Raw genomic sequence first — 12,090 nt, 5'->3', positions numbered from 1 at the left:
TCTCAGGTGCTTCCCTTCCTAGATCCCAAGCCTTCCTTGGTCTTCATTCGCATTTCAGCCTTGTAAGCTCTGGTATCACCCCAGGCACTCTTACTTTCTCACCTGCCCCAAATCTTCCACAAATTCTGAAGCCACACTCGTAAGTTGCAGTGATGACTCTCATGGTTTCTTTCAGATCATATCGCAACAGTGGCACTAATGAAAAGTGAAATAAAACAATACGGTGTTTTTATTCGTGCATGCTGTAGAACTGATATACTGTGAGAATATCGACCAACTGCGACAGGGAAACCTACATCAGTGTTTTTAGTGACTGCTTACTGAAAGTTAATGACAAACAGCAGCTTCTGAGTATTTGATAGCTCAGAAACATGGTAGCATTGTGAACTCTTCCAGTTCTTGGTCATCTCAGTACAAGCTTTTTGATGATTTCAGATTAACAGCATGTGATGGTCATGGTCATTAAGCCTGTGATACAGGCTGGTTGTTTTGGCCCTTTGTGTTTCATAGGACTGCTATCAAAACGAACTATTAAAAGGAATCTTTACAAAGAGACAACTGTATAGGCACTGGACAATACATTTTCTTTAGAACAGAGAAAGTACCTATTATCTTGGGAACAGCAAAAAAACCCCTTGTATTTATATTGTCTTTTTGTATTCACTCCCATGATAAATAAAATATCTATGCTCTTCTGTCCCTAAGTGCTTTTCAAGTACAAATTACCTCTAGGAAACCACCTCAGTATGGTGCAGTTTTGTTTCACTTCATCAAAGACTGGTAAGACTTGCTAAGTTAGAGAGTTGTGTGATTTTCAGAAACAGTAGGCAGATCAAGTCATAGGAACAAAAAATGTTCATTATCCTTGAAAGAGAAAAAGATGCTGAGCTGAAACTCTGAATCTTTACAACTTTATTTAAAAAAAAGTCTCTCTCAACATACTGTAGCAACTGCCTAGTCTCCATTGACTGGTTACAGAGTGAAAACATGCAGCACTATGGGAGCGGGCCGTACTTCTGCTAGAGATTAGGTAAGTGCACACCTCCTGAGGCCAGCGGATGTTCCAAGAGTCGCAAGATGATGGAAACCCTGTCCAAAGGTGGGGTGTCCTGTTGCACTTATGGTCCTTTGGGTGCATTTGTGTCTGAACGGTTCAGGATATAGGAGTGAACTTGCATCTATTTCCTTCTTTGAGTAATAGTCTAGGGATGATGATCCATTCTGTAACTATCTGAAAGCTAGTGAGGTTACAGAGAATTACTTTGGATGGCAAGATGCTGGGATGAAGAAGCAAGGAGTAGTCCTTTCCTTCTGTGAGAGACAAGAAAAGAGATTCCTATCAGAGAGTGTGACTTTATTCATTACACTTCTTGCAGGTCTTTCCAACACCAAAATGAAATTTATATATTATTCTGGCTTTGCTAATGACTTGGTGTTTCTATTGCAAAGATAAACAACATATGCTATTTTTTAATGAATTACCCGTTATTGATATTTATGCAGTGTTTCATTAGACATTTAAATTGCAAATTGAATTACAATGAAATTGCTGTACGTGTTCTAGAAAAAGTTATCAGGTCTTCACTGCAGTCTTTCTCATCCTGATATATATTTTAAATCAGAGTGAATACAGAACTAGACAAAAGAGCTATTTTTTCTGAGTCTTTATCTCTGACTTGTACACATATTAACCTTTCATTCTTTTGAAATAAAAGATCTATAACCCTGACTGATGATACAAAAATTGCAATATTTCCCTGCTTAATATTTTCCTTATGTGCACTTTTTTATTACAAAATCTGAAAATACATCTGTCTTCTCAGATAAAAAGAACTGAGGTATTTAGTGTGAAATGGAAGTGTTAGTTTAGAGCTGGCTTAAATTGGTTTTATTACAGACAGCAAGTTCCAAACTATTCCATCATCATTCACTCAATCAAGTATAGTGACTGAGATATTTCACTCAGAAAGACGAAAAACAAAAACAGAAAGCTCCTATTCCCTGTACAGGGGAAAGGATGAGAGACGGAGAGAACTCACCTGATGAGTGGCAGGCACATTGCTTAATGCACTACTAGAATTCACTTGGGTACTGTGGCAATGAAAGCTGCAAAAGAAGCCATGCAGAATAGCACAGTACCATGATTCAGCCTCACTGAATAACTTACATAAAGGTTATCTCTATACAGCAAAATACAGGTGCAATTGTATTGCTCCCTTGCAGACTAATCTAAACTTGTTTAGGAACAAAAGGAAGTGGCAACATCAACCTGTACTTGTAGCCTGAAAACTTTCAAGGATTCATAGAATGATGTTTAGTTGGTCATGTTTAACCAAAGTCTTGTTACGTGAGCTGGTTAGATTGCACTAACGAAGGTACTCCAGCACACGCCACAGTCATAGTTTCCTGGCTGTCTGTTCTGCACTGGGAATACTGTCAAAGATACACACGTATAAACCAGGAAAGGGGCAAGTGAGCGTAATTGTGCCATGGCTAAGCAGTGGCACTGCTGTGGGTGTGAGCATCACTTTGAAAGAAAAGTATGCTATACAGCAAAGGAACGCTGGTTTCTTGGAGGTGTGAAAAATGTGTAATCTGCCTGCTGGAATTCCTTCCTACTGCATAGTACAGGACTCAAGACTTGCTTTTATAAAGCCAGCAAAGTGAACCATTGCTACCCAGTAGTTTTGTTAGTTCTCTCCACAAAAAATGAAATAACCATTGTCAACTACTATTTCTAATCACAACTAGTGTCTGCCTTTGTCTAAATGTGAACGAGGACAGAATCATGTTGTGCCACCAGGAAACCTTCTCTATGTCTAAAAAGCTTCCCTAGTATAGTCTCTTCTGGCCATGATCCAGCCTACTGCTTCACATTCAGCTCTCATACCTGTACTCCTTCCCACAGAATTCTGCCTGGATACATTTATGAAACTGAAATGCAAATTTTAATCAGTGTCAGAAATTACAGCTGGGCCTTTTGTCTGCAAAGGAGAACTTGATGAGGAGGTGGGCTCAGATGGCTAGTCGATATTGGCACCCAAATGAGAGCACTAGGACTGGATCACAAAAACAGTAGAAACATTTTCAAAAGCTGTCCAAAATGTCTTGGCTAAGAAGACTCCAGGGTGTTCAGAGGGCAGAGATACTGAAGGACTTTTGCACTGTAAGAGAGAGGGGAGAGAAATAGAGTCTGTGATGAGATGGGATGAATTCAAGGATGTGTTCCTACCTGGACATTTATAGTCAGGACTCTAGTTTGTGGAGAGACAGAGATTTCTAGGAGCATCATTATTGCTGGACTGCCAGGGATGCTCCTACCACCATCACTTATGCATGTGTACACACACCTGACTTACAGGATCCCACTCAGCCATTATCCTATTTTTTGCTGTCAGAAACATACAATTCTTCTCTACGCACTTTCACACAAGGTCTGTCATGCTACATTTGCCTTGGTTTACATGGTATAATTAATTATTGTCAATTAGTTTTAAAAATCTGAAACTCACTAACACCCACCTGTACTGTATCTACACTGTGAAAGTCAGTGCAACTGAAATATTGTCATTAAATCCATTGCAGTTTCATTACACATAATTTTGTGGGTTTTGGATAAATACTGTTTCCAACCCAGTAGTCTGAGGCATGCTGCTCAAAGATAAAGAACACTACTAGTCATCAAGCCCCTATTCCCACTACAGATAATAAGATACTCCTTCTGTATTATAAGTGAGTAGGAGGATATTTGAAGTCAAAACTAGATAGAATTAGGTGGAAAATATCTTGCTAGTTTCCAAGGAAGTGGAAAAGTATTAACTTTCCAAAAAGACTGTATATGTAAAGGGATGTTGGACCAGAGATCGTGTATGTTGTGAAAAGCTAGAGTAATGTGACGGAAATCAATAGCATTATTAAATCAGTATAGGTGAGATCAAAATTAGATTTTTTCCTTTGTCTACCTTCTGTCATTACATAAAGAAATAAAATATTTTCAATTACCCTTTGTCCTTTTAATGACTAACATAAGAGCTTTTCTATGTAGGTTTCATGTTCACTCAAGATACCATATTAAATTCTGTGTCCTGCCCAGGTGGTTCAAAGCATCTCCACTTGTTGCCCAATTTTATCAAAGAAGTAAAGAAAGTGATATATTGAAGCCTTTCACATAAATACTTTACAGAATCAATATGTGATACTCAGAGATTTGATATTTAGACCTACCAGTGTATAAAGGATAAACAAGTATCATAAACAGTGAAAAATAAATCAGAGCTTTAGCATAAAGAGGTTCTTAAAAATTCAAATAACTATTGCTGACATTTAACCTTTACTGGCAAAGAAGTGTGTTTGTACAAACAAATTGTTTAGCTTCTGTCCTGGTTTTGGCTGGGATAGAGTTAATTTTCTTCCCAGTGCTGTGTTTTGAATTTAGTATGACAATAACGTTGATAACACACTGAGGTTTTAGCTGTTGCTAAGCAGTGCTTATACTAAGTCAAGGACTTTTCAGCTTCCCATGCTCTGCCAGCAAGAAGCTGGGAGCGGGCACAGCCAGGACAGCTGACCCCAACTGGCCAAAGGGCTATTCCATACCATATGACATCATGCCCAGTATAGAAACTGGGGGGAGTTGGCCGGGGGGCAGCGATCGCTGTTTGGAGACTGGCTGGGCGTCGGTCGGTGGGTGGTGAGCGGTTGTATCGCTTGGGGTTTTTGTTTTTCCCTGGGTTTTGTTCCTCTCTCTCTCTCTCGTTATTTTCCTTTTCATTACAATTTATTATTATTGTTGTTGTTGTTATTATTCTTTTATTTCAATTATTAAACTGTTCTTATCTCAGTGCACGAGTTTTCTTACTTTTGCTCTTCCAATTCTCTCCCCCATCACACCCGGAGCGGGGAGGGTGAGCGAGTGGCTGTGTGGTCCTTAGTTGCTGACTGGGGCTAAAGCACAACAGCTTGACATGATCACGTACTGCCATGAAAATGATGTGGTTCATAGCAGTTGCAATACTTTCTATTTCCTTTTCGTATTAATTTAAGTGATCATTATAAGCTGAAGGTGTGAAGCTTCTAATAATGAGAAAAGAATGGTAATTTTTTTCTGGTGAGTACTAGAAATCTGGAGTTAGCCCTGTCAGTTTAACATTCAGGTTTGTCTCTATGTCACATTAAGAGATGACACCAGTAGTTACTCTAGTTCTCAAACCAAATATCATGCATAAGGACATTATTTTATGATTTTGGGAGGGGAGTTCCCCATGCTTATTGATGATACTCGTATAACAGTTATCAGTTATCTGCCCAGCATAACACTAGTAATTTTTTGCCTCTTTTAAGAAACAGATAAAAACACAAAAAGTGAAAAATATGTTGACAGGAGACCAATAGAAGAGATTTGTTGTATTTAAAAGCAGCCTAACTGTAGTGAGTACCTCCTGAACACGTCTCACTGCTATGTCGACTTTATCATTTAGAGATTCTGACATGATGGATATTAGTGCTGCAATGCTGCCTTCAAGATGGAATTTATAATCGTTTTTATAAATCCTGATGTATTAAAAATAATCACTCAGAACACTTCATCTGTCAAAGATATCTTTTCTATCCGTAAATGATCTCCTATTTGTGTTTTCTCTGAATTACATAGGTGCATCGTGTTCCTTTATAGTAAATCAGTTTCTACCCTAAGTTCCTTGTTAGCAATGCTCTAAGAAATAAAATAATCCAGTCTGGAATTATATTCAATTTTGCATTTCTGTTTCTTTTGCTACAAATAGATGCTGCACCATCTTATTCAGTGACTTCAATAGTAGAGTAGAGGGCTTTAATGCTTCTCGGCATTAATTTTTTGAGGGGATTCCACCTTCTGAAGCATAAGATGCTGATTTTTTTTTTTTCTTGTAATTGTAAGGTCTGAGAGCATCAGTGTTACAGAGAAAACATGATGCAACATCGATTGGCATCAAGCTGGGAATGCCTTTGAACTCAGACATGTCCTTTTATTTGTTTGTTGATGCTATGCATCTGCCAAGTATCAGAGACTTTCCCTGCTGGCTCCCGCAAGCAGGCCTGTATTTTATATATTTGCAGTGTAGTTCTGTCACCCTGTCTTCTCTGTGTTCTTGCTGCAGATGATTGGCCTGATCTGTTTTATCTGGAAATCAGGGAAGAGTGAGTTAGGAAAAGAATGGTGTGTTGCATGAAGGGATGTGCAACCTAAACCAGCTCCACCTGAGGACCACGGGCTTTCCCCCATTACGTGGCACACCATCAGCCTTCCCATCTGAGTGACTCTCTGGTTCCTCTACATTCATGGCTTCCGTTATTTGGCATTCACATATTTCTAGATTAGTAAGGGTTTGTTTCAATAACTGTTTTGAGAGAAAATTCATATCTGTAATCACACATCAGCGATTACATGTGGCCGAGATAGTTCAAGAAAAGACAGTTACTATCCTTTACTTGCTGTTATTATTTCCCTTTTTTTTTAAAGTTCCACCATGCATTCATAAAGAAGAAATAATATCATAAAACTTGGATAATTATTTGCTTATTGTAACGTTAGAAAAAAACCACAAGAACAGATTTCTTGGATTAAGGTTGTTTGCATACATTAACTGTTGAATTCTATGAACTAAATTATAAAATATAATATAAAGTATATATATTATAGCCATATATATATCTTGAGGAAGAAAACAGGACTGATACAGAAAATGTAAGACAACTCAGTCTGCTACACAGGGGGTTTGTCACAAACAATTTGACAAGCTCTACCCAGCATTGTGAATAAGATCAAGTCTTGTATAAATATATTCTGCTTATATATGTCCTCCATCCAACAGTTTGATCTGTGGTGGCATCTGCTAGGACATGCTTTGACAATCAGTTCTACCCATCGTTACTCAGACCTCAATGAGCAGTCACTGTGTCCTGCCACCAGATGGGACAGTCAGGTGTTTAATTCCATTTTACCTGGAGTTTAGGAAACTTAAATTGCATGTGGCATCAGTGTGTGAACTAGCAACTGTGATATGGAGCACGGAAGATTCTCATGTCATTCCTTCCCTTCAGTTTTATTTCATAACATTTCTATTCATGATCTCTTTTGGGAAATTGGTTGGTTGCTGTAGTAATTAGCCAAAGAAGGCAGGGTCTTATTCACCTCATTTATTCTTAAAGTGCTAAGCTTGCTTTCTAAAACCCAGATAAATACAAACTCTGGAATATGAGATGTTAAAACGTATTAGATGCTACTGGTGTCTACACAAGTGCTGGATTGTTACAATATTGGTTTTGGGAGAAAATGGCATGACTTCAGGATAGAAAATGTGCAGCATTTCTGTAGATATTGTTTGCTTGAAGTTATCATCATGGCTGTTTGGAATATTTCTCTGCTCCTGGGATGACAGATCTAGCAAACAGTGCACCTCTGGGAGGGAAACTCATATGCCTTATTCCATGAGCGCCAGCCTCGCTGTTTTGGGCATCCCTGAGATGGCATAAGTGCTAGGGAATGGGCACTGTAGGGCTGCCAGATGGCGAAAGCTCAGTCTTTATAATCAGAGAACATTGCTAATCTGACAGCTGAGTTTTTAGTTAAATGCATTAATACCAATTTTCACTAAGCAACAGGATGTTAACTCTGACTCTGGAAATGCTTCTGAGACACAACTCACTGGACCTTTAAGGGAAAAAAAAAAAAAAGGGAGTTACCATTTTATGTACCTTATTTCGCACTGTCTTTAGGCATATATTACTGTCAGATGCAGAACACTAGGTTTGACAGATTACTTGGTCTTGTCAAACATGATCATTCTTGAAGCATTAAATTATTATCCCCTTCAGAGGTTATATCGCTGACATACTTATGCAAGATGCTTATTCGTTGTATCTGGCTATGCCACCACAGTGTCACAAAATACTTTATACTGTTGTTGATTACACTATTTTAGTAATTCACAGGTGTCACAGGCCTCTGGTTTGACTACACCATGATGCATAACAACTGCCTCCTACTTTTACGTCATGGCACTTCAGGAATGATGGTCACTACTTATACAGCTTGTGAAATTTCTTTGATCCAGGCCAAACCACTTAGTTAAAAAAATTACAATGACTCATACTCCTTTGTCAGATACAATGAAGCTATTTCCACTGTTGAAGTGTGTTATATATCCTACACCGGTATTATTAGCTTAACTGATGGATAGATTTAAGCTTGCTACTTCTAGTTTTGGTATAACTATGATGATATAAGCAATGGTAAAGTCTACTGGTTTGAGGATTTTCTTCCATAATATTTCCAAGAAGTAAGGGCAGAACCCATAAAACAGACTGTGCTTTAACATAGACTTTTCATTTCTACTTCAGGATACAAGACACACCTTTTCAACTGGATCACTACTGTTTTGTAGTCAGGAAGTTTGCTTTGAGAAATTTGCTATTATTTGTTCTCTGAAAATTCTGGTAGTATGGAATCATTTAGATAACACCATAACATAGAACTAAGAAATTTAAGGTGCATACGAAATTGTTGCAGTCCATGCAAAGCTACAAGAAATATATTCATTAAACACAGCATCATGTAAGTAAAATAAATTTCAATCTAGAAAAGTTAAAATATTAAACAGCTCATGGCACATCTGCAGTTTCTCTAAAGAAAACTTTCCCTCTGATGGACTTTATAAAATGCATCGCAGTGTTAATCTGCCTAATCCTTTACCAAACTATCTGCAGTATCAATGAAGGGATACTGGCTGGGTATAGAAGAGGGCAGGTAGGTTTGGAGGCAGGGATACATCATCCTTGGGCTTTTAGGAATATCATATGGGTGGGAAGTCATTTTCACTTACCCTTAGATGTTTACAACATAGACATATAGCTATTTAGGCTTCTTCTGTAGGTAATTGTCTATCCGTTTAGGTTAAGACTAATTGCATGCTGCAGGCAGAAATTTTCCCCCACCGATCTTCAGGGAAACCTAGAGAATTACCTCAGAAGTAGATGTTTTTACACTGCAAAATAAGCAAAATAAATTCTGCTCCACAGTTCAGCATTCACCTGTTACCTTTTAGGCCCCCACACAATAGTCATCACATAAAACTTAGACCATTTTGTAGTAATAGAGGCATGCACGTCCCATGAAGTCATGATACACAAAACTGGGAAATGCGTTAAACAGGAATATTTATTTCCAGACTCCTCTTTTGCAAATGGCAATGATGACATATTATCTGTATTTCATGCCACAGTCACTTAACCCTCCAAAGAAAAAAAAAAACCAATTCTAGGTTTTAGTAGACTCTTTTAACGTAAAATTAGCCCACTAAAGGAGTGGGATGAGGCTAGGGCAGAGGGACAGACACAGCAGCTCTAAGGAATACTATTTTCCCTTTCTGATTAAAAATATTCATTAAGAATTGGAGAAAATCTACATCTTTAGAGGAGTTGTTTTACCATTTTCTTGTGACAACTGATATGCAGTAAGAAATCTTTCCAAAATACTGATCTCTTACATTTGGTAGCAATAATTAATAAAATGGCAATATTAAAATCTGGTTGGATACTTTTTGTTCAGGCTTTGCAAAATGTCCGCATGGTTGGTGTATTTGTAAATAATGCTAGCAAAGAAATAAAATGTGAAAATGAATGCATTGAATTGTTATGCTCATTTCCTTTTCAATAAATATGCAGGGAACTTCTTTTATCCCCTGAGACCAGATGTACCACATGTAATGAGATTCTGCAAAGTATCAATATGCACAAACACCACAAAAGGAATCTGGGGTATTCAGTTCATTCCTGACAAGTAGGATTAATGAGGAATGGATAAATATGTATGTAAAAAGCTAGACTGGATTGAAAGTTAAGTCTTATGGACATGATCAATTTTTAAAAGAGTACTGATGTTCAATACATTGAAGAAATTCTCCTACAGAAATTTTCTCTGGGAAAAAAAGTTTAAAAAAATAATTTTGAATAAACCAGGCCTACTGAGAGATGAGCTAAAGTTATTCACTCAGTATTTCCAGGTAAAGTTTAACAGATTTTTGATTGTTTAGTCAGCAGGTCTCCATGTTTCTTCACCAAGCTGAAGTTGCAAGACAAGTTGCAGTTGCAAAACATCTTGTCCCAGACTTCACAGTTCTCAGCTTCTCGCCAGTCTGCTGATTCCTCAGTGCTTAAGAAAACAGACTGCAAAAAATACATTAAATGTATGCAAACTACAGCAGTGATCTACTGCACACAGCTATACACACATCAGTTATGTGGAACAGTTTGTTCTGCACAGTTCACCTCGATTCTGAGATGGTTTTTTACTGAATTAGATTTTACTGAGATCCAATGGGAGTTCATTTGCAATAAAAACTCTGTAACTGTCCTGCACATACTCTGCTAAATTCCATGCCACCTATATGGAGCCACAGTTGTATGATATATTTTTAATCCTGTCTGGGTCCTCCAAACTACACCATGGATGAATCTCCTCTTTTGGATTAGAAAAATCCTGCTCATTGTTATAAATAGATGAACCATGGTATTTTTAACTCGACATGGGGTCTTTGAAAATATGACTAACAGAATATTCTGCTGGTCTCCACAAGATCATTTTGGTAGGTCTCTCTTAGCTGACAAAAATGTGTATAACAAGGACAAACCAAAAACTTACCAGGAAAAAAATAACACCCACAAAACTATCCATATAGTTTACTTGCTTTATAAGTAAGCATAAGTTGCTTACTTATATCAAGTAAGCAACATCCTTCGTTTTACTTCCTAATATCGATTAATAACAATAAACTCATACAAAAAGGGATACATTTATTCTGTCAAAGCAATTTGTGTCCCTAGCAAACAATTCTAAGAAAAAGTCAGAAAGAATATTGAAGAATTAAAAAATGCATAAATGCTGAATCTTATCCAAGAAACACGAGCTAACCTGGTTAATGTTAATTATATCTTGACTAAAGCTGATGAAACTTTTCACACAAAACTCTTCTCTGTCAATTTTCAGCAGATCCAGTGTCTCCAAAATGCTCAGGTATTACTTGACAGTTGTTTTTTTTTTTTTCTTGGAAAGCGATTAAGTCCCCAACTGAAAAACAGCCATTCTTGATCACTTCAAAATGTACCCCCTTGATTATTGTTTTTGTGATTACTTTATTCCACTTTTTGTAATTACATTTGAAAATTTGAAATCAGAATGAAGTACTTTAAACCCTCTCAGTGTGAAATACTTCAGAGAGCCAAATAAACCTGCTTTTTTTTCCCATCAGTTAAGCACTGGAAGATTTTTATCTTTTCAGACAAGTGACAGTTAGTTTGAACTATTTGAATTACTGATAAAGAAACAAATTAATGGTTGTCATCCTCCATAGACAGTCCACCAGAAAACTAACTATTGATATGAAATTCTAATCCCACTGGAATCCGTGAAAATTGTGCCACCAATGGACTACAACAGAACCAAGAGTTCATACTGGATATTAACAGGATTGGGACAAAAACTTTAAGCAAATCTCAGCAGTCTGGATGAGCTAGATTAGCATCTTCATGTTATTAACAGTTCCTAAGGATACCAAAAACTCTCCTCTCCCACAACTATGAGCCAGCCCAGTGGACTTCCATTTTATTGGTTTGGCCTTGCTTACTGGGAACTGTTGAAAATTACTTTGAAAATTATCATTGTATGAATTAAGTTATTTGTGCTTGCAATATTATATTCTGTAATATCATGAATGTTCAATGGATGCTTTCAGAATCTTCATTTATAAATCCAATCATGTTATAAAGCCAACAAATTCCAGAGGACCTAATGGGCTTCTATAGCATATTTTATACCTAGTAATACCTGAAATCCTGCAGGTTTTTTTAGGTCTATGTAGGCAAACTTGTTCACTGTGGTGGCACTACGTACATCAATAGAGCTGAATATGTGATCTTTGCTGGACTGAAGGTCTTTGGAATTGCGCCCCAAATCCCATATTTAACAATGGGTTGTATCCATTTTCTGTGCTAAGGTACATACAGTGGATAAATGTTTGTAAGCCATTTCAGCTATGATACGTTTCTGAGAGTCTACAT

This window comes from Mycteria americana, chromosome 1 (assembly GCF_035582795.1).
Source record: "Mycteria americana isolate JAX WOST 10 ecotype Jacksonville Zoo and Gardens chromosome 1, USCA_MyAme_1.0, whole genome shotgun sequence".
NCBI lineage: Eukaryota > Metazoa > Chordata > Aves > Ciconiiformes > Ciconiidae > Mycteria > Mycteria americana.
The sequence above is the reverse complement of the archived record's forward strand: the minus strand, read 5'-3'. Positions refer to the sequence as shown.